We start from the raw sequence: 24,006 nt of genomic DNA, 5'->3' as shown, positions 1-24,006 counted from the left end.
ACCCAGGACAGCTGACCCAAACTGGCCAAAGGGGTATTCCATACCATCTGACGTCATGCTAAACAATATATAGGGGTGGCTGGCCGGGGTGGGGGGCCGGCTGCTCGGGGATAGGCTGGGCATCGGTCAGCGGGTGGTGAGCAATTGCATTGTACATCACTTGTTTCGTACACATTATTATTATTATTATTATTATTATTATTATTATTTTCCTGTCTTAATAAACTGTCTTTATCTCAGCCTACAGGCTTCATTTTCCTGTTTCTCTCCCCCATCCCAGAGAGGGAGGGGGGAGGGTGAGCGAACAGCTGTGTGGTGTTTAGCTGCCAGCTGGGTTAAACCACAACAACTATATATATATGAAGATGTGTTAAATGTGCTTTACACACACAGCATGTATGTGCTGTTATTTTGACTGATTTCTGGTCATATGCTACCCAGATACCGAGAAATCCTGGAAAAAATCTAGAAAAGGAAACTTATCTAAAAGATAAGAAATCCTTCTGGGCCTGCTTACCCACTTCACGGGTCACCTACTGGCTGGTCCAGCCTGAAGATTGCTGCACACACACAGCACTCACATGTGGGAGTGTGGCCGTGGGGGTCGGACAAGCCCCATGGTTGGTGATAACATCGGACCCTTAATGATGAGGCCATGAGGAATGTAAAGAGTTTAGAAGGAACAAAGAAGGGTGATTTAGGAGATGCCTTGCTGTCTTGGACTGCTTGTTCTCCAGCCAGTGAAGACATGGAAGTTGGTGGGTGTTTGCTGTTGCCAGGCAAAGTTGTTGACCAATGAATAGTTAGTGGAAAAGTACGGCTGTAGAGCGATTGGTATAAGAAGGGTGCCTGTCCTCAGTAAAGTGAGAGCTGAAGTTATGTCCTCGATAGGAGTTGAAGTTATTGTCATCAGTAAAGTAATAGCAGTTACTGATCCTCAAAGAACCCTGGTGTCTGTGTGGTAATTATGCAACACTCACAGGCTCGTCCCTCACGCACACAGCATTCACAGGTCCCACCACTAGGTGTACCAGCATGGCCCTCCTGCCCGCCTGATACCCCGGCCTGGATCCAAGGTGCCCACTACTCACTGCCTGGTCCAGCTTAAAGTTTCCTGGTAAACAGGCACACCCCAGGCATACCAGGCTGGGGAAGATATCTGGGGAAGATACAGACACGTGGCCCCGTCCAGCAGCCAGCACAAGTCACAGGGGCTGCAACCTGTGGCCCTGCTCCAGTTGCTGGTGTGGAGCCTGCAGTAGACTCACCCACGCCGCACTTCCCCCCCCCGCCCCGGTAGCTGGTTTGGGAACACAGACCGCCTCCACCCCGTGGCTGGGAGCAGAAGTATCGGATGCTAGGACCCCAGTTGCTCCAGCTGCTGTGACATTATTTTTCTTTTATTTGTATATTATGTGGTGCAATTATATTTTTAACAAAACCAACTGCAGCCAAGATTATGCCATGTTTGTGTTTCATTAATAATTGCAGACTTGACTAGCTATTTAAGTTAGAAAGGAATGATCTTTGTGAATTTCTACAGTGTGGTGTGTTATCAAATTCTGGGCATCTCAGAAAAAAAAAAAAAGAAAAAAAAAAAGAAAAAGAGAAACCCTAGACACTCTCAGGTAGTCTTCTACTATAGAATTAATTAAACTAGACACAGGTGCAGTGCAGCACTCTGTAACAACATTTCTTCACCTTTCAAATTTATTCTGTACACTTAGAGAAGAACAAAATAAAGTGACCTCCTCTGAATTACCCAGCTGAAAAGTTGCTGTTTTGTTTTAAGACAGAAAAAGAAATTCAGGTTCATTTCAGCACCTTTGAAAAAGAGGCTATTGCAAAAGTCATGCTTAAATAAGAATTTTTAAGCTTAATTTTAAATATCTAGATTGGAGAGTCTGGCCTATGCACAGAATGGTGAGGTATTACTATGTTGTATTAAAATATTTTTCAGGTATCACTTGAAATGTAATAACTACGATGAAATAGTAGTGAATGACATTCACTACTATTTCAGTGAATGACAACGTAAAAAATCACAGAATCACAGAATTGTAGGGGTTGGAAGGGACCTCGAAAGATCATTTGGTCCAACCCCCCTGCCAAAGCAGGTTCCCTAGAGCAAGTTGCACACATAGGCATCCAGACAGGTCTTGAATATCTCCAGAGGAGACTCCACAACCTCCCTGGGCAGCTTGTTCCAGTGCTCCGTCACCCTCACTGTGAAGAAGTTCTTTCTCATATTGGTTTAGAACTTCCTGTGCTCCATTTTGTGGCTATTGCCCCTTGTCCTGTCCCCACAGACCACTGAAAAGAGGTTGGCCATATCCCTTTGTCTCCCACACTTCAGGTATTTATAAACATTGATAAGATCCCCTCTCAGTCTTCTTTTCTCAAGGCTGAACAGACCCAGGTCTCTCAGCCTTTCCTCATAGGGGAGACGCTCCAGGACCCATATCATCTTTGTGGCCCTCCGCTGGACTCTTTCCAGGAGATCCCTGTCTTTTTTGTACCGGGAAGCCCAGAACTGGACACAGTACTCCAGGTGAGGCCTGACCAGGGCAGAGTAGAGGGGGAGGATCACCTCCCTTGACCTGCTGGCCACGTTCCTTTTAATGCATGCCAGGATCCCACTGGCCCTCTTGGCCACCCGGGCACACTGCTGGCTCATGGCCAACCTGTCGTCCACCAGGACCCCCAGGTCCTTCTCCACAGAGCTCCTCTCCAGCAGGTCGTCCCCCAGCCCGTACTGATACATGCAGTTGTTCCTTCCCGGGTGCAGGACTCTACACTTGCTTTTGTTAAACCGCATTTGATTTCTTCCTGCCCAGCTCTCCAGCCTGTCCAGGTCTCACTGAATGGCATCACAGCCTTCTGGCATGTCAGCCACTCCTCCCAGCTTTGTATCATCAGTGTACTTGCTGAGGGTGGACACTATTCCCTCATCAAGGTAGTTGATAAAGATGCTGAACAAGACTGGACCCAGCACCGACCCCTGGGGAACACTGCTAGTCACAGGTCTCCAGCTGGACTCTGTGCTGCTGATCACCACCCTCTGAGCTCAGCCAGTCAGCCAGTTCTCAACCTACTTTACTGTCCACTCATCTACCCCACACTTTCTCAGCTTGCTAGCAGAATGTCATGGGAGACAGTACCAAAAGCCTTGCTGAAGTCAAGGTAGATGACATCCACTGCTCTCCCCCCATCTACCCAGCTGGTGATGATCATAGAAGGCAATGAAGTTGGTCAAGAATGATTTCCTCTTGGTGAATCCATGCTGACTACTCCTCATAAACTTCTTCTCTTCCAATTGCTTGAAGATGGCATCCAGAACAAGCTGTTCCAACACCTTTCCAGGGACAGAGGTGAGACTGACTGGCCTGTAGTTTCCCAGATCCTCCTTGCCCTTTTTAAAGGCTGGAGTGACATTGGCCATCCTCCAGTCCTCAGGCATCTCTCCTGTTCTCGAAGACCTGTCAAAGATGATAGAGAGTGGTTTGGCAATCACCTCTGCCAGCTCACTCAGCATACGTGGATGCATTCCATCAGGGCCCATGGATTTGTGTGCGGTCATCTCACTCAGACACTCCTGAACCACTCTCTTCTCAACCAGAGGGGAGCTCTTCATTTCCCAGACTCTTTCTCCTCCCTCCAGGGTCCAGGAGTCCCAAGGGGGAGTCTTTGAAGCAAAGACTGAAGCAAAGAAGGCATTCAGTATCTCCGCCTTCTCAGCATCCCCCATTACCAGGATACCCCCCTCATTCACCAGGGGACCAACATTATCCCTAGTCTTCCTTTTACTGTTTACATACTTAAAAAAAAAAAAAAGAAAAGAAAACAAAACAAAACAAAAAAAACGTATTATCCTTTATCTCCTTTGACAGCTTCATCTTCAGGTGGGCTTTAGCCTTCCTCGTTGCATCTCTGCAGGCCCTGACAGCACTCCTATACTCCTCCCAAGGAGACAGGCCCATTTTCCACGTTTCATAGCCCTTCTTCTTCCTTTTGATCTTGTCGATGAGCTCCTTGCTCATCCACGCAGGTCTTCTGCCCCCCTTCCCTGATTTCCTACTCTTAGGAATACACCGATCCTGAACTTGGAAGAAGTGCTGTTTAAACGTTGCCCAGCTCTCATAAGCACCTTTACCTTCTAGCAAACTAGACCATGCAATACCCCCAAGTAGGTCCTGGAAGAGGTCAAAGTTGGCTCTCCAAAAGTCCAGGGTAGCAATCCTACTTTTTGCCTTACTTCTTCCACCAAGTTCCATCTTGAACTCCACCATCTCATGATCGCTGCATCCCAAGCTGCCCCCAACCTTCACATCCCTAACAAGCCCATCCCTGTTGGTAAGAACAAGGTCCAGAAGCACCCCCCACCTCATCAGCTCCTCCATCACCTGCATCAGAAAATTATCTTCAACGCATTATAGGAACCATTTGTACTGTGCGTGCTTGGCCAAGTTGCTTACCCAACAGATGTCTGGATGATTAATGTCCCCCATGAGAACCAGCATCCAGGATCGCGAGGCTACTTCCAGGTGCTTGTAGAAGGCCTCATTGACCTCTTCCACCTGATCTGGTGACCTGTGGTACACCCCCACAACAGTGTCACCCATAGCAGCCCACCCCTTAATTCTCACCCACAAGCTCTCCACTCATTCTTTACGCTCCCCCAGGTGGAGCTGGGTACATTCTAATTGCTCCTTCACATAAAGGGCAACTCCTCCCCCTCGTTTCCCCAGCCTGTCTTTCCTATGAAGGACGTAGCCCTCCATGACAGCATTCCAGTCATGCGAGCCGTCCCACCACGTCTCCGTGATCACAATGAGATCGTGGCCCTGCAACCATACACAGGTCTTGAGCTCATCCTGTTTATTTCCCATGCTTCGTGCATTGGTATACAGGCACTTTAGGGAAGCAGCAGGCGCAGTTACCCCTAGAGGGATGCAAGAAGATTCTGGATGGGGTATCGGGAACATGACCTTCTCTGAGGAGCCCTCAGATGAACCTATGGCACAACTCAGGGGGGTTTCCCTACTATCTTCAACAGTGACAGCAGTGACAACATCCCCCAGCCCTTCTCTGTCACATTTAACTCCCCTCCCTTCCCCCGTCGAACCTAGTTTAAAGCCCTGGTAATCAGTCCAGAGAGCTTGCTCCCCAATGCACTTGTGCCCCACTTGCTGAGTCAGAGTCCATCAGCAGCCCACATCAGCTTCTCAAAGGCCTGCCCAAGATCAAAATCCCCAAAGCCTTGGTCTAGACACCACCCCCTCAGCCAGTCATTTACCTGTCCCATTTTCCTCCTTCTTTCTGGGTCCTGGTCACGCATCGGGAAGACAGAGAATGCTACCTGCACCCCTGATTCCTTCAACATCCTTCCAAGGGATGCAAAGTCTTTTTTAATGTTACTCATTTTCCTTGTTTCAGCTTCCTGGGACCCAGCCTGAATGATGATAAGAGGATAATAGTCCTCTGGTTTAATGAGCTGCAGCAGAGCCTTCCTAACGTCTCTGACATGTGTTCCAGGAATACAACACACCTCTCTGGAGAGGTTATCCAGACAGCAAACAGGAGCCTCGGTGCCCCCCAGCAAGGAGTCACCCATCACTAAGATTCTCCGCGCTTTTTTTGTGGCACTGGTTTGGATGATGTGCCCCATCCAGCCCTGCTCCCTGTGCTTGGTACTTCCCTCAACATTGACATGCTTCACAGGGCCTGTGTTCCTACTGCTCTCCAGATGCTCATCCTTTTCCTGACCGAGAGCCTCGAATCTATTACCCAGGGACACCGTGGGGGTTGGTGGCATCATGGGTGTTGGGGGCAGATGCCTCCTTCTGCTTCAAGCAGAGATGAGGGTCCAGCCCCTTTCCTCTCGTGGGCTGTCAAGCCCTCTGTTCTGCAGGTGAGCAGCTGAATCAGCTGCTACCCTTTGCAGGGACTTAGAGGGGGCTGCTGGACTTCAGTAAGGGTAGGTTGACACCTCCTATCTGTCTCCCTCAGAGACTCCCAGGAGCCCCTCAGGCTGCCGATTTCTTGCTGCAGCTCAGCCATCTGCTCAAGCAGTTCCTTGAGCAGGGCACACCTGTACCCACGACAGCCCTCTCTTCCCTCAGGACAGTCAGGGGGTTGAGTAAAAACTAAAAATAATGTTTACAGAGAAACAACATTTCTTTCTTACAGGTGTTTTCTTATTAGCTATCACCTCAGTCTTATCCTTAAAAAAAGATCTCCTGTGGTAAACGATGTATATAATGTCTCACACTGAAATAGCCTCAGAGTGTGTCCACACATGCCAAGAAATAAGAATTTTACTGACTGCAGCCACAAACATTTATATTTAATAACCAAATACTAAACATGAGATTAAATTACTAAAATTACAAAGACTAGAAGCCATCCATTAATTTGTCAATCGTCTGACTCTCCCTGCACTTCTGAAAGGATAAAGCAAAATTCAAATCGCACTTTAGTCTGCATCAGTCCCTATCAGTTATTCACAACACAAGTATTACTTACCTTCTCAGAGTGAATCTCATTCTCATATGAGTTTAACAGTACTGAAAATCATAAATATCTGTAATGAAGGTATGAGTTTCAAGACACTTTACAACTTTCTTCCCTTCCTTTAGGCAACTTTTATCAACATACCTATATTACATATCCACTGAAGCCGAAGCCAAAACAAAAACCTTTGACTCAAGTTAAACCATTGGTTACAAATTCCTAGAATCAGTGTTAAAACTGTCATAATATTTCAGCATTAAACAACTTTTTTTTTTTTTTTTTGTAAGAAGGAGTGGTGGTAGTTAGAAAATGCTAATTTATCTAATGTAAACTTCATTGTAAGAATACATCAGATATGAAAGCCAACTTACTGAAAAAGAATCTCTGGATCCAAGTCTAAAGCCTAAAGGAAAGACAGTGAGATAAGATGCATGATTGCTCTTCTGATATAAAATATCAAGGCCCTTAGTTAACAATTAATCCACAATGCAAGTTAACTAACTGACTATATGGAGGTAGTGTGCCTTTTTCTATTTGTTTTATTATTATTTTTCATTATCTACTCTCTCCTGATACTATTCATTTTCTTTAAGTGATATTTCAAATAAAATTCAATTTGAATTTTCTCTCTTTAACATGGCTAGATCATAGAATCATAGAATATCCCAAGTTGGAAGGGACCCACAAGGATCATCGAGTCCAACTACTGGCTCCACACAGATCTACCCCAAAATTCAGACCATATGACTAAGAGCACAGTCCAAATGCTTCTTAAACACTGACAGGCTTGGTGTCATGACTACGTCCCTGGGGAGCCTGTTCCAGTGCTTCCCTCTCAGTGAAGAAACTTTTCCTGATATCCGACCTGAACTTCCCCTGTCACAACTTCATGACATTCCCTTGGGTCCTGTTGCTGTCACCAGAGAGGGTATCAACACCTGCCGCGCCGCTCCCCCCTTGTGAGGGAGCTGTAGACCACCATGATGTCTCTCCTCAGCCTCCTCTTTTCCAGGCTGAATAGACAAAGTGGCCGCAGTCGCTCCTTGTATGTCTTTCCTCTAGGCCCTTCACCATCTCTGTAGCCCTTTTCTGGACACTTTCCAATAGTTTCACAACCTTTTTGTACTGTGGTGCCCAGAACTGCACACAGTACTCGAGGTGAGGCTTCACGAGCACAGAGTAGAGTGGGACAATCACTTCCCTCAACTGACTAGCAATGCCGTGCTTGATACACCACAGGATACAGTTTGCCCTCCTGGCTGCCAGGGCACACTGCTGGCTCATATTCAACTTGCTATCAACCACAATCCCTGGATCCCTCTCTGGGGGGCTGCTCTCCAGAATCTCATTGCCCTGTCTGTACATATAGCCAGGGTTTCCCCTTACCAGCTGCAGGACCCAGCACTTGCTCTTGTTAAACTTCATTCTGTTGGTGATTGCCTAGCTCTCCAATTGGTCCAGATCTCTCTGCAAGGCCTTTCCACCCTCAACAGAGTCAACAGCTCCTCCCAGTTTAGTATCATCAGCAAATTTACTCAAAACTCCTTCTAGTCCTACATACAAGTTGTTTATGAAACTATTGGAAAGAACTGTCCCTAAAATGGAGCCCTGGGGGATCCCACTGGTGACTGGCCACCAGCCTGTTGTAACCCCATTTACTATAACCCTTTGAGTCCTACCTGTCAGCCAATTATTCACCCATCATATTATATTTTTATCTAGCTTTATGCTCGACATTTTGTCCAGTAGGATCCTATGAGAAACTGTATCGAAAGCTTTTTCTGAAATCCAGAAAGATTACAACCACTGGCTTCCCTTGATCACCAAGATGGGTGATCACATCATAAAAGGAAATCCAAATTTTTAAGCAGGTCCTACCCCTTGTGAACCCATGTTGGCTGTGACCTATGACTGCATTGTCCCCCAGATGTGTTTCAATAATTCCCAGGACAATTTTCTCGATAATTTTACCAGGCACTGACGTGAGACTGACAGGCCTGTAGTTACCAGGGTCTTCTTTCTTGCCCTTCTTGAAAATTGGCACAGGGTTTGCCAGCTTCCAGTCACTGGGACCTCTCTATATTCCCAAGACCATTGAAAAGTAATTGAGATATGATGTCAGCCAGCTCTCCGAGCACCCTGGGATAAATCCTGGGCGGACCCATGGACTTGTATTGTTTCAGGTGGAGCAGCAAATCCTGCATACTTTCAGGGTTGGCTGGGAGTTTATCATTCCCACTGTCACAGTCCTTCAGCTCAGGGCACCCGGCATCACAAAGCCCATCATCAGCGTTGAAGACAGAGGCAAAGAATATATTAAATGTCTCTGCTTTGTCTATGTCCTTGTCTGTGAGGTGACCATCCCCATCAAGCAGTAGACCTATGTTTTCTCTGGTCCTGCTTTTTCTGTTCACATATTTAAAAAAGACCTTTTTATTGTCTCCCACAGTCCTGGCTAGTTTCAACTCTAATTGGGCTTTGGCCGCAAAAATTTTCTCCCTACAAAGGGGAACAGCATCCCTGTAGTCCTTCCACATTGCCTGACCCTGTTTCCAGCAGCCATACACTTTCTTTTTCTGCCTAACCTCCAGAAGAAGATCTCTGGTTAGCCAAGCTGGCCTTCTGCCCTGCCTTGACTTCTGATATTTTGGAATTGCTCGATCTTATGCCTTTAGGAAGCAGTGCTTAAAGACTGGCCAGCACTGATGGATTCCAATGCCTTCAAAAGCAGTTTCCCCGCTGGACCTTGCTAACTAGTACCCTGAGCAGCCTGAAGTCTGCTCTCCCCATATCCAGGGCTAAAGTTTTGGTGGCAGTTTTCCTCCTGTCATGAAAAATTTTACTCAACCTCTTCATGTCACTATGACCAAGACAGCTGCCAATTGCCACATCCCCCACAAGACCCTCTCTGTTCTCCAGCAGCAGATCTAGGAGGGCACCTTTCCTAGTTGGCTCCCTTACCACCTGCACCAAGAAGTTATCATCAAGGTGCTTTAGGAACCTCCTGGACCTGCTTGTGTCAGCTGTGTGATATTCCCAGTTAACATCTGGCAAGTTGAAGTCTCCCATTAGGACAAGGGCAGTTGATCTTGAGGTAACTCTTAGTTCCTCAAAGAATAATTCATCAGTGTCGTCATCCTGGCTGGGTGGTCTGTAACAGACTCCCAGAACAACATCCCCTTTATTTGTTTGTCCCTTAATCCTTACCCAGAGGCTTTCAACTTTGTCATCACCAGCTGCAAGGTCCACGCAGTCCAGACCCTCTTTTACATACAGCACCACCACCCCACCTCACCTGCCCTGCTTGACCCTCCTGAAGAGCCTGTAACCATCTACTGCAATTACAGAACCATCCTTTTTTGTAGTTTAGTGAATGACCATCACCAACAGGAAATGAAAGTAGAGACACTCAGTTTTGTGTTATCTGCCTGATTTTTTCTTATTCAGTTTTCATTTTTCCCCTGAAAAGTTTTAGTTTCACACTTCCAAAGAAAAGGAGCACTTCTTAAATTTCAAAGTTTAGTAGATGGAAAATATACTGCATGCCCAGAATTAATAATAATTATTAATTATTTTGAAAAACCACTCAAATTTCAAATGCAGGGCATTTTAAGATATAAGAATTTTGACATTTGAAACTGCTTTATCAGTTCTGCATTCAGTTTTCAAAAGCAGCTTCAGTTTCTTTTCCATTATTTCATTTGACTAAAAGATATTTTACTTAATTCGTTTGCTTAAATGCAGTATAATCTTTTTGTTTCTTCTACTAGGTAGAACAGGATGAAATAAGTGCAAACAGTGGAAGCTCTAATGCTTTATAGTTTGTTGGGAGCACAGGAAAATCTTTTCCAATAGACATGTGTGTGCACGTTTGTCACAACACAAGAAAAATATCCCGCAAATCAACAACAGAGGTTATTCGTTGTCAAGATATTACTAACAAGATGAAAATGTTTAGCTGGTATACGTTGGAAAAGAGTAAAAAAGTATCATTACTTTGTGAAGGGCCTTAAAACTTTCTCTTATGTCTCACTTTTCATGCTGAGCCCAAATTCCCATGGATTTGTCTCTGGAAGTTTGGGGATAAAGAGGGAAATCCCCACTGAGGACATCCCCGCTATACGGACATATACTTCCTCTTCCACTGTGTGCTTCTGGTATATGTTTCGTTCTGCTATGTTAGTGTGCTGGGCTTCATTCTAGCATGTGCATCATCTGCAATTAGAAAAAAGAAAAAAAAAAGAAAGAAAAAAAGATGTAAGACTCAAGAAGATTTTACTCAGGACTACAAAGCTCTGCTGGGGATGGACCCCACAGGCACCAAGGAAAGAGCCAGCGCTGACTACATTTAAGTGTGTGAATAAGAAGGTATCACTATTTTTTTTTTTTTCTACAGAAATTCACAGAAAACTGACTTGTATAGAATATAATGAACCACTTGCAGAAAACAGGTATTCATTTGGTTTCGATAATGTGAAGTTAATGCATAGTGTGATACTTATTCTGTCACTTTCTCATCATACAGAACTAACAGGTATATAGAGATTATATCAATGCCATTATTTGATGTAGCTAAGTTAATACTAAACAACAAAGGAATTCCAGCAGTAGAATGCTTTTATTTTCCCCTTCTCAGTTGGTTTTTTTTTTTTTAACTTTTTTTCAACCTTACTTCCGTGTGAATAGGAATGTTATGTATTTCCACACAAAATAAGGTGTGTTGTCAGGTTATTTCGATGCTTCACTGTGCTTAGACATTTACTTATTTCTGACATGATTCTAGAATATGTTTATTTAATGAGATGTGGATGCAAATCAGATGAGATGGACTAATGTCTCCTTTAAACAGAAATATTTTATTTTATTTTATTTTTTGTATGAAGAAAAATGTATATTTGCAGATAGATTTAATCCTGACTCTTATCTAACATATATCTCTGAGCCTTTGCTTCCTGTTTCCCTCTATGCATGTTTTATTTACAATGACCAGCTTTTTTACCACATTTTCTCTCTTTTACTACACCTATTGATGAATGATAGGCTCCAGATAGAAATTCAACAGCTCTCTCATTTTAGCAGCTTTCCCTGAACTTCTACAATTATTTCTTAGTTCCAACTGAAGAGCCCCCACGATAAGAGAATGTTAAAATATGTAAATCAGTCCTTTAAAATGCCACAATGCTGTTAATTACAGTCTTGCTGGTATCGTGTGTTTACTATACCATAGTTAATCACTATTTTACTGTATAAAAAGGCTCATTACAAAAGTCTTCTAGCAAATATCTGCTAGTGTTTAACACCACATACTGTAATCATCTCTCAGAGGAATGTGTCTACCTAAGGTTAGCTGGAAAATGCAAAAGACTAATTAGCATCTTGAATCACCATTCAGCCATCTGCTATAAGAAGGCAATGCCTGAATCTGAATCACCCAAAAAAATTGAGAGCATTGTAAGAAAAGTACTAATATGTTTTGCTACAGTACTTGTAGACATGATAGCAGTAATATTGCAAATAAATGTCAATTTCAAGTAATGAAAATATTGTTTCTATAAGAATTTGTATATTATTAAGAATGTATGGATAGAGACTGCTATATATCAGATTCATTAGATGATGACACCAGCATTCCACATTTAGTTTCCCCTTGCACATGATGTCTGGTGGAAATGAAAACCTATGTTTAACACAGAAATGGTTCACTAGAGGTTTGAAACAAGTTTTATGACTTTGATACAAATGATTTTGTAGTTTATGAGTTGTGCATTACATTGAAAGCATATATATACATTATGTGTGATTTCAATTTTTATATATATATATAAAATTTGGATTTTATATATATTTTATACAAACATATATAATTTACACAAGCATACCATCTGTTGACAGTCACCTCAAAATATCCAGCTCATCTAGCTCCCTTAAGTCAGGTTAAAACTTTTAAGTCTCTTTCCATAACGATTAAAATTATACAATCAAGCAAATCATAAAACTTATATTTTGAATTCCAACAAATATTTCACTTGTGACAGAGAGTCTCTTTGTTTGTTAATTATTTATTAAACTATGATATGGTTTTCATCAAAAGGCTGCGGTTAGATAAGTTGACTCCTTTTGATTTCTGACTGTGGAGCTGGTGTGGAGGAGGAGATGACCTGTTCCCTGACAGTAATTAAACATTATCAGGTGGGATGAGCTCCTGGACTGAAAACTGAGTGAGGAGCACCAGTAAGTAAGAAGCCTGAAGTGCAAGAGAATCAGAGATGCTCAGGACAAACACCTTGGGCTCCATAAGTAGCTATCATGGCCCAATGGTAATATACCTGCAGTACAAGCTGGTGCTAAGGTCCTGCTGTCTGCAGTATGTATAGATCAGCTGTATTTACTTCAGCATAAATTTATCATGGATCACAGACTGAAAGTTTAGTAGCAGTAGAAGTATGTGCTTCTGGAATGTATCTTTCACCTATTATCTTTCACCTATTAATGCCATCTAAGAAAAGCTAGTTTGTTTACTTTCTGAGAACACTGTGAATAAAACAGAAGAGACTAAATAGTGATGATGGGAGTAAACAGTTACTTCAAAGTAAAAGTACAGGACAATATATTGGCTGCAAGGCAGTAAGCTTCAATCACAGATGGTCCTTAACTGGTCATTAAAAGAATGTAAATTTTTGAGCTGGATCAAACTGATGTTAGGGATAACAATGAGAGCTAAGAGCACATGGAAAATACCACTCGTATAGTAAAACTTTAATGAAACATGGGAAAATGAATCAATGAAGAAAGACCAAGAAAGTGAACTGTGTTATATAAAGTTGTAAAAAGGAACAGAACTAATCCAAGTGGGACCATGAAGAGGAAACCCCCTTTCATAAGTATCATAGTCCTCCTGACTGTATCATTAGATTTTAATGAATAAATATTTGAAATGGTCACAGCCTTCATTGGACTTTTGGTCCAGTTTTTGTTCAAGTTCACCTGCAGCTGAAACCATCTAGTTCAAGTTCATTACAGTTCAAGCTACACTAAATTTGAAAATGACGTCTTATACTTGACTCCAGGCTGACAAAACAATGTAAGTCATTTAAAATGCTTTTTCATTTGGATTTAGTACAAATATGCTAAACCAATATCTGCAGTGCAACTGTGGTTAGTGCTAGCCAGGTCATCCAGGCAGCGTGATCACCTTCTGAAAACTGCAGTGGGTCCTATTACAGCATATAGACAGTAGATTCTGATCAAAACAAATCCAGCAACATACTATAGTTTCTCTCTGGTTCTCAATTGCTTGAAGTTATCCTCCTGTTACACCTAAAAAAAAAAAAAGGATAAACAATGACAAAAATAAATAATTCAAGCCATTTCTAGAGGTCTCTGCACTCTTAAAGAGGAATTGAGAACATGATAGTAAGATTCCTCTTGAAGGAGAAAAAGAACATGTGCTCCCATTTTTTCTTGGTTTGGTGAGACATAGCAAGGAACTTAGAGTGAGGAAAATGTGCAGAGTAAAACCTTGATTTTTTCTGATATGTGAATTTAAAAAGTAAAGAGCACATAGTCTTTATCTTAGATGATTATGTTTTAGGATCTGCTCTAGGGAGAAGTTGTGATGAAAACACAGATAACAGAGTGACCACTGGAGTAGATTGCTGCCCTAGTGTACCTTCTCCTTCCTGGAAAAAAATTAAGTCATCTGTATCATTGAATATAGTACAGTAAGAACACTCAAAAAGGTCAGATAAAAGATGACATACAGTGTATTTTTGTTTGTTTGCTTACCATGTTATATTATATTTCTTCAAAAAGGGGTGATTGTACAGCAAAGTGAGAAAGATGCTTATTTGTCTTTTCCTGGCTGCTACAATTTCAGTCAAATAGAAACTTCTGGAAAGGTGAAATATTGTCTTGTAATTCTGTAAAGGAGAAAAAGAATCAAGCACAGACTCCTCCTGTAAAGACAGAATAGGCTCAGTGGAGACTGTATCCAAACCTTCCTAATTTCAGTGTTGCCCAGTGACAGGACAAGAGGCAAAAGGCACTAACTAACACGCAGGAGGTTCCGGCTAAATATGAGAAAACACTTCATTACTGTGAGGGTGACAGAGAACTGGCATAGATTGCCCAGAGAGGTTGTGGAGTCTACATTCTCTAGGTAACCCTGCTTGAGCACGGGGGGTGCACTAGATGATCTCCAGCAGTCCCTTCTAACCTTGACCTTTCTGTGATTCAGTGCTTTTGTGATTTCAGTTTGTGTTAGGCAGCAGATCTGTACTTGTATATTAAAATAGATAAATAAATAAATAAATAAATAAATAAATAAATAAATAACCTGTTTTAGTTATACCTTAATAAAACCTAGATTTATAATTTGCATGTCCTTCTGGTGCTTTGCATATGCTCACTTAACAGAAAACATTATGGAAGATCTACCTCAAAACATAGCCAATTTGGGATTTATTTTACTACTGGGGGGGGGGGGGAGGGAAATAACAATGCGAGGAGAAAATAATTGGGAAAAAATGGTATAAAACTTGGAAAAAAAATTAACACCCCCCCCCCCAAAAAAAATAAAAGGGGGGAAAAAGGAGATGGAACATGTGGCAAGGGTAAAGCTAAAGTATTCTGTACCATCTCCTTCACATCCTCTATATAAATTGATACACCTGATTTGCTCTGAAAGACCACTTTCTGCCCTCACACCTCCTGGAACACTTCTTGATATTGAAATTGATAAGGAATAATGGTTAAATATGCAATTCTAGAAATCTGCTGCATCAGTTTCCATTATGCTTATCCTGTATCCACAGTTAGCTCAGTTACTTGGGAAGATGAATGTCTAGGATAAACTTAACCTTCATCTTATGTTTTGGAGTGTCAGTGCATTAAGACCATGGTGTCAAACTTGGAAAATGGTAATTCTTTTTTAGTTGGAGATCAACTTGCAAAAAAAAAAAAAAAGAAAAAAAAAAAGGATCCTTATTTTTGCCATGTAAAACAGAACACCAAAAATAACTGTTTCATATTGATTCCTATTAAATGCTCAGCTATTAAGTTATCTAGTATCATAAAAATACCAATAAATCAAAAAAAATAAAAGCCACACACACACACCAAAAGGCACTTGTGTGAGTCAGCACAGGCAGGCATCAGGAACACTCACAGACTTGCAGCTAAAATGCAAAGAGTAGATTTATTCTCATTACCTTGCCAACTGGGGGATTCCTGAAGCAGCGCCCAAGAAAAGGTACAGGAGCACAGGCACACAAGTGGGAATGCAGGAACCGCTAAACTGGGTCCATGCTAGGAGATCACCGGCCTGCTAGTTTCACCTGTTTTTATCAAGAGTTCACACAGGCACAGTTTTTACCACTACACAATGATTCTCACTGTGCTTCTTTGATCTCTGTACCAAGGCTGGGAGCATAAGCACATCTGATAGGGCACCTCCAAGTCCACCAACAAGAACAATTACCCAGTATATCTAAAGTACCGTATCTAATAAAACTCAGAATTATGAGTAAACAATAATAATAATTAACAAAACAAAAAAATGAAAAAACACAAACAAACAAACAAACAAAAAAAGAAGAAAGCAGACTGTGTCCACAAACATACAAATAGCTCCAGGGAGAGTAAGGAGGAACAACTTCCATCGACATCATACTTCTTCCAAAAATGAATTAATGAATTTATAGTGCTGACAACTCATTGTGACAACACATTGGAAAGATGAGCACAAAGGTATAGAAAGGGGTAGAAAATCTGCATATAACATTTTTTTTAATTTTATTTTTTGTAATGAGCTACCACCAGATGACTGAACTTTAAGTGCTCACATATAAACTTTAGGTGCTTATAACTGAACTTTAACTGCTCGTAATTGAACTAAAAGTACTTCCTTTGTTTGTTTTGATTGACTAACAATAAAGAATTATTGTCTCTGCACATCAGTTGTGTTTCTTTATTGCACAAAAATTGTCCTGAGTATAGTGCAACAAACAGAAAGGAGCTCTCTCTCCAGAGGGAGTATACAAGATGGATCTGATATATTTGGAATTACTCTCATTGAGTCATCTGGCTCGGAGAGACTTTCAAGAATTTTAGTCACAAGAAATGTTTTTTTCTGCCCTACAGGAATGCATTGAGTGGTGTGGCAACTTAGTCAAACTCAGCAGATGGCTTGAGAATAGGTGTGATGAAATTTTGAAGATATTTGACTACTGGTAACATCTATGGGAAGAAAATTTTTCTTGTAAGAGAGATTCCAATTACTTTTGGAATGTCGTCTTTTGGGATCAGGTATGTAAAGACTCATAAGAGTATTAAAATAGGAAACAAGAGAACACTGATAAAGACAACTTCCATGACCGTCTGTAATAGGGTATGCAGAAAATCAGGTAAATAAGGATATAGTAAAGGGCACAGGAGTATTTGCTGGTAGACCTATGCAAATAAGTACAGAATGTTTGATATTAATGAGAGCAACAGTCAGACAACACAGCTAATTCAACAAGAACATCAGCAGAGACCTGAAAGAAACAACTAATACAAGCTGCTATAATCACAAAACTAGTTAATGTATTGCAATGCATGAGAACAACTGCTATAAACATTAAAGAACCTTCATAACTAGAATACTATGTTAGGGCAAAAGCCATTCCTGAAAAACTAAAGTAAGTTAAAACTAGTTGGAATAAAATATACACAAAGGAAAATAAATAAATAAATAAATGTTTAAAAATGATTAACCTGACATAATGTAGTTAATCTTAACTAGGACAATTCAGAAGAAAGACTGCAAAAGGGATTCTATTGTTTAATCTAGGGATCTGCTATAGATTCCCATGTTAGGATGTAGATAAAGTTGTATTTAACATTACTAAAAATACAGTATGAACATCTTGTTTAGTTATTCCAATCTGTATTGTACATAAGATCTCAAGTCTCTCTTCTTAGAAAGAGGTCAGGACAGTGACTGTGGTTATGCCTACATTGACAAATTCTTTTATTCCTGTTTTGAGGCCATCATCATCTACACTGCATATTTGTTATTAATTCCAAGGCTTTCATGAAAAGTGAACCAATTAGTTCCTTTTGAGACAAAAAGTGGGTGCAGCTCGGGTATCCTCTTCAGTTCATGCTAGGACTTCTCTTTGTAGGTAATATCAACAAGATGGAAGCAGACTTAGTTCCTTCAGTTCTTCAGACACCTTCAGTGATATCCCAGTACTCCAACACTCCTTATTCAAAATCTCATGTCATGCAACAAATATCCTTGGTGTTATGCTATGAAATTACCATTCTGACCACCCAAGACACAGTCCTCATATTATTTCAGGCACTTTGAACTAAAAAGAAACACACACAAAATATGAGTTAAGTTTCAGAGCTTACAGGTCACATACTATGTGTGTACACAGACAATTTACTCCATGGGAAAATATGGGGGACCTAACCAGAAGCAATGATTTTACCTATGTTAAAGTGGATGGAATTGCTTAAAATAGTCATTGGATAAGTTTTAAAAGCAATCTTAAAAGCAGGGTCTGGAAGCAAAGTCTCATGCATGATTCCTCTAAATGTGATCCTATTTCACAACCTAAGGATAACTGACTTTCATCTTTGACTGATGTTTGATGGAAAGAAGCTCTTACTGTTTTATTCGCTCTCTACAAATACTTACTGCATTGAGCACTTTAGGCAAGAAAGATGGAAATGTATGAATTTGGAGAGACTGAGGTTGTTTGCTTAACGTAGACAAGACTGGTGTTTCCAAATAACATTGATTCATAACTAGTGACTCAGTGACTTCAGGAAGCAGTAAACTATATATAAAATTTTAAGATTTGTGTTTAAGACTTAGGGAGCTACATCATACATAGACCTCATTTTGAAATCCTCAATGCACTTACAATTCTAAGAAACTTACAAAAATACGATGATTTAGATTGAAAAAAATGAAAGTAAAGTAAAATTAGGTAGGTATTCTGTAATCAGACGAATAAAAGAGAAAAGAACAACATACAGTGGTTTTGAAGTAAGGAAGAAGTTATATTTAAAATAATCTAGACACAACCTAATATTAACTGAATATAATGCAGTTATATGCATATATATATTAAACAAAGACTAAAGAATAACTCTACCAAAGGCTGTATGATCATTGAATGCTTCAGCAAGTGCAAAATGCTTAGTAAACTTGTGAAAGGAGCTTCAGATGACCTTTCTGCAAATGTCAAGTGTGAGATGTTCCACAGGGAAGACAGCCTCACTGCTTAAAATGGTCAGATGAGTCCTTGTAAGTAAGGCAGTTTCTCTGCTGGCAGTTTGATGACAATCTACAACATGCTATGGTAAACAGGATGGTATTCTTTATGAGGACTCTGGCAGACCCCAAGGTCTTCCAGCCTTGACACAAAGAGGTGGAGAGTCCTTCTGAAGGCTTTTCTGTCAGTGTAAAAGAACAACGACTATTTATAACCTAATGTGTAGAGAGTTGCATTTGCTGATGAAGCATGGGATTTCAGATAGACATGGTGTTCACAGAGTTCCTCAGGTAAAACCTTTGAAAGCCTGATAAGGGTTGTTTTGTTTTGTTTTGTTTTATTTTTCTTATGAAAATAGCAAAGGGGAATCAGCCACAAGAGCCCGTATCTCACCTACACATTCCTGTAGAAGTGATAGCCACTGAAAGGGTTTTTGATAGGTAAATAAAGAAGACATCACATTACTTAAAATTTGCAGTGCCTGCACTTTTGAACTGAAAGAGCTTATTGATATTACACTGGAAAACAGGTCTTTAACTGTAGATGAAACTACACTCTTCTTCTTAGACTCTTCAGAAAGCTCTACTGGGGAGTGAGAATGCTGAATACTCTTTTACCTGTGGACATGAAGCCACAAATTGACAGTGAGAGGAAAATAAGTAAATAAATAAATATAATTACAAGCCACAGACCTTTAGAGACAAGGTCAAGAACTGGAGAAATGACTGAGGCTGAGAAACATGACTTATGAGAGTACCAATATGCAAATGCAACTATGTAACTCAGTAGGTAGATTTAATAGAGTTTCTTCTACTGTTTAGGAGGATTTTCTTCCCTAGAGAACAGATATGCTCAAACTCTGCTAGTTAACCAGCAGTTTCCTAAGAGACAAACTAAATTTCCATTGACTTATGAGAAGGACCTCTGAGAAGGAGACAGAGAGGTGCTATATTTAATATATATATTTAAAGAAAAAAAAAAAAAAAGATAATAGCTTCTCAGCTTCTCACACTGCCTTGCCAGTGAGGAGGCAGGGGCATGCACAATGAGGTGGGAGGAGACACAGCCAGGACAGCTGACCCAAACTGGCCGGAGATATTCTATGACCGTATGGTGTTATGTTCAGCAATAAAGCTGGTGGACAGAACGAGGAGGGGTGACATTGGACTGATGGTGTTTGTCTTCCCTAGTAACCATTACATGTGATAAGCCCTGCTTTCCTGGAAGTGGCTCAGCAATTGGAAGTAGTAAATCAATTTCTTGTTTTGCTTTTCTTGCATGCACAGCTTTTGTTTTACCTAGTAAACTGTTTTTATCTCAACCCATGAGTTTTCTCACTTTACCTTTCTGATTCTCTTCCTCATACTGTTGTGGAGAAGTGAGGAAGTGTCTGTGTGGTGCTTAACTGCCTGCCAGGGTTATGCCACAATACCAGTCTAAAAGACTATTGGGAAGGTGTTCTGCATCAAAGAGAGTTCTCTTAAAATTAATTCCCAGCAATGATAAGCATAATAGTTCTACAATCTATGAAAAAAAAGTAAGAAAATGTGTCATTAATAGGCCACGGTGTCTGCAAATACATCTCCCTATTTTTTTTCTTAAAGTAGTGCATTATCTTTAATATTTGGACTAGGAATTCATCAAAACAGATTCCTTGAGTTTCATTTACCTGTATTACTTATATTTTTCTACTTATATCCTTCTAAGTACTCTGCATGGGAATAAATTCATAGATTAGGTTCACTCATGTTACAATACATGATCATAGTTCCTGATTTATTTTTTTTTAATTTGTGCTTTTATTCTTCACTGTGAATTGTAACAAGCTAAGTCCTAATAGGTGACAGTTCTTTTCTGTATCATAGGCTTCTATCTATTAATAAATATAGTCAGAATAAGTAGATATCACACCTTCTTTCTATTATTGCATGCAGAAAAGGAAACATAATAGTAAATTTATTTTTTCTTTCTTTTGGAAGAATAGGATGGTTTCAATGGGTGCACTTTGAGTGAGGGTACATTTCAGATCAGTAGCATGTTTCAATACAAATTTCTTAATTCGCATAATGTACTTCTCACCAGAAATGATCCTGGAATGCACAAGCTCAATTCCTTCTAGAAAAAAAATAAACTGAGAGATGCACCACTGAAATAAACCTCAGTGTGTTTCAACAGCTACAGGTGTTCAGTCCTCAAGACTACCCTTTTAAAATTCATGTGGTGTAGAATTCCCCATTTTCCACATCAGCTGTTTTGTCAGCATGTTTGATGTCAGCATGCCATCACATGGCACTTTTTGCTAATGTAAAAGCCTTTATTTATATTTTATACTTATCAGAAGACAAAAAAAAAGTAATAAAAAAAAAAGTTGGTAACATTAGCTTTTTTTTTTTTTTTTAAGGAGAAAATGTTAATGCCAACTCAGCTTTCATACAGTTCTGCTGAACTAGAATGAATTAATTTCTTAAATGGAGATCATGAACTATAGTCACGGTTTAAGAAATGTTCTCAGTTTACATTAAGGTCAGATAGAGTGCTGCATTCTATGAGTCTTCTCAAGCTTAAAGCTAAACAAATGAGTAAAAGTAAAACATTAGATCAGAGTCTACATTTCGAGAATTAGGATGCATGTAACAGCTTCCATTATGGGGCAATGAGAGATGAACTATAGCAAAACTGAATTAAAAAACCCTCTAGTCTTACAATCATAACACAAGAAAATATTTGATTAATATTTTTCGTTACAAATTACTTTTATAAAAATAATTAGGTAGCATGAATAATGAATATTTAAAAAATAATATGTCTGTTAAGGCTGAAGATGTTTGTTTACTTCTAGTATGTATATATAGATGAATGTAAGGAAATGCAGCTATATAGAGTCATTTACTGGTACAAGTTACAATATTAAAACTGTTATGTTGCAGTGCAGTCCAAAGGTGACAACAGCTGTTTCTGAATGACTACTCAGTAAAATTATGTGTTCATGCTCCCATTTTCACCTGATCCATATAACTGAGTTGAGAAGAACTGATACATCCTCCAACAGCTGATATGTACTTCCCCAGGTACTGTCTATGCCATCCCTTCTCCAAGCATTCACAATCACTTTTGTCTTTGCTTTATAACCTCAAGAGAAAAAAATATATGCTTCCAGAAAAGGAAGGCAACAAGTTATGTTGTTGTTGTTTGTTTGATTGTTTTTTAACTGAATTCTAATGCTGCACAACAGAGATTGTGTGCTGGGCCTAGGACAAAAATAAAATAATACACTGTCATCTACATAAATTATGCAACAATCCATAAAATTCTAGGTTACACTGCTAGCATCAAGCAGTCTAGTTGACCTAGACTGAATAAATTTAATTAACTATAGTTATTGACATTAATTAATTCAAAATAATTTCTTCATTCTTCTAATATTAATATTATTTTTATTAGTCACAATCTCATCTTGTTAAACTCTTATAAAACTTGGAAAGTTAGTATTAATACAAATAACAAACAAACATGAACCCTTGCAGCTTCTTCAGATTTTCTGACATCAGTAGACATAAAAACGCTTTTTATCTCTGTTTACACAGTTTCCCTGTAACACTCCACAACATAATGGCATACTGTGGAAACAAAAGCATGAGCAGAAAATACCATCCAGGGAATCTTCTACTAAATAACTAAGGTCACTTTATCTGGCCATTGTCAGAAAAGTGCAGAGCCTCTGTTATGAGGTAAGAGCTTTGTGAACATGACCTACATGTTCAGAAGAGCCAGGAGGAGATGATATTCTAATAAAAAAGTATTTAAGTCCGTGTTCGTTTGCTGGTTTTGTTCTAGTGGAACTATGACAAGGACTGAAAATGTAGCCTCTTAAGTTCTACAACAAATAAAAGTATTATGGAAAAATTTGTAACATATATGGATTTTCAGATTGCCATTAAGTCAGAATTCACTTGCTCGCATAAACATTCCAAATGAATGCAATGCGAAACAAAATATTGCATTTGTTAAAATAAATACACATTAAAATGAAGATAGATACAGATATTTGCAATGCTTAGAGAAATAAATAGAGATCAAACTAAAATAAATGTAAGACACTGAAAAAAAGCATGGAGCTTTTACGGAACATGATAAAATGAACACTGCACCATTTAAAACTGATTGACAGGTAATGAACTATAAAATCTGTATTGAAATGGAAATGACAGTGAAAGAATAGCACAAGGCATCAATGTGATAGTCACCAGGCTGAAAGATGGGAAAATTTTGAAGACAACAGCTCACTAAAATTAAGCAAATTAAAGACTGATGAAAAATCTATGCGTTCAGATTGAATTAACCAATAACTGAGAGACAGAAGAGTGCTGCAGTTTAACATGACTGTTAGATGGATGCTTCTGCATGTATCAGGCACAGTTGAAATTGAAACACCAGTAAAACAGAATACATTCCTTCATATCTGACCTTTCCTTGATTGTAACAACATATGCTAACCGTGTAAACCAAGCTTACTATACAATATGGCAAGTACTTAATGAAGCAAACATTAGTTTATTCTGATCTCTAGGTTCAGGATTCATTTGTTTTGCATCTGTTTTGAATTAATTTCTAAACAAGTCTTTTCCCCATCTATTTGATAAACAGAAATCAGAGAGAAACATTCATTTGCAACATTTTCTGATACTTGGATTAATTTAACATTAATTTAATGCATTAATTTAATGCATTAATTTAACAAGGGGTGTTGGTGATGCTCGCCTGAACATCAGCTGACAGTGTGCCCAGGTGGCCAAAAAGGCCAATGGCATCCTGGCTTGTATCAGGAATAGTGTAGCCAGCAGAACCAGGGAGGTGATCATCCTCCTGTACTCAGGTCTGGTGAAGCCGCACATCCAGTACTGTGTTCCGTTTTGGGCCCTTCACTACAAGAAAAGCATCAAGGTCCTGGAACATGTTCAGAGAAGGGCTACGAAGCTGGAGAAGGGTCTGGAATGCAAGTCTTATGAGGAGCGGCTGAGGGAACTGGAGTTGTTTAGTCTGGAGAAGAGGAGGCTCAGGGGAGACCTTATTGCTCTCTACAACTGCCTGAAAGGAAGGTGTGGGGAGCTGTGGGTCAGCCTCTTCTCGCAGATAACTCATGATAGGACAAGAGGGAATGGCATCAAGTTGTGCCAGGGGAGGTTTGGGTTGGAAATGAGGAGACATTTCTTCTCAGAAAGAG

The 24,006-nt window shown here is 40.0% G+C and overlaps 1 protein-coding gene across 1 annotated transcript in view; it reads right to left on the bottom strand.

The window, feature by feature from the left end:
* The window catches only part of LOC308193528 (uncharacterized protein), a 351,138-nt gene that overhangs the window by 267,836 nt on the left and 59,296 nt on the right, over window positions 1-24,006 (bottom strand). The window contains exons 3-5 of the mRNA XM_080588350.1: window positions 14,299-14,432; window positions 13,706-13,830; window positions 172-10,728 (exon numbers count right to left, since the gene is read on the bottom strand). The gene's annotated coding sequence lies outside the window, so the exon portion shown is untranslated. The remainder of the gene's footprint in view (window positions 1-171; window positions 10,729-13,705; window positions 13,831-14,298; window positions 14,433-24,006) is intronic.

The sequence above is a fragment of the Anser brachyrhynchus genome (genome assembly GCF_964034855.1).
Source record: "Anser brachyrhynchus genome assembly, chromosome: 1".
Lineage (NCBI taxonomy): Eukaryota > Metazoa > Chordata > Aves > Anseriformes > Anatidae > Anser > Anser brachyrhynchus.
Note: the sequence above shows the minus strand (reverse complement) of the source record. Positions and strands in the feature narration are given on the sequence as shown.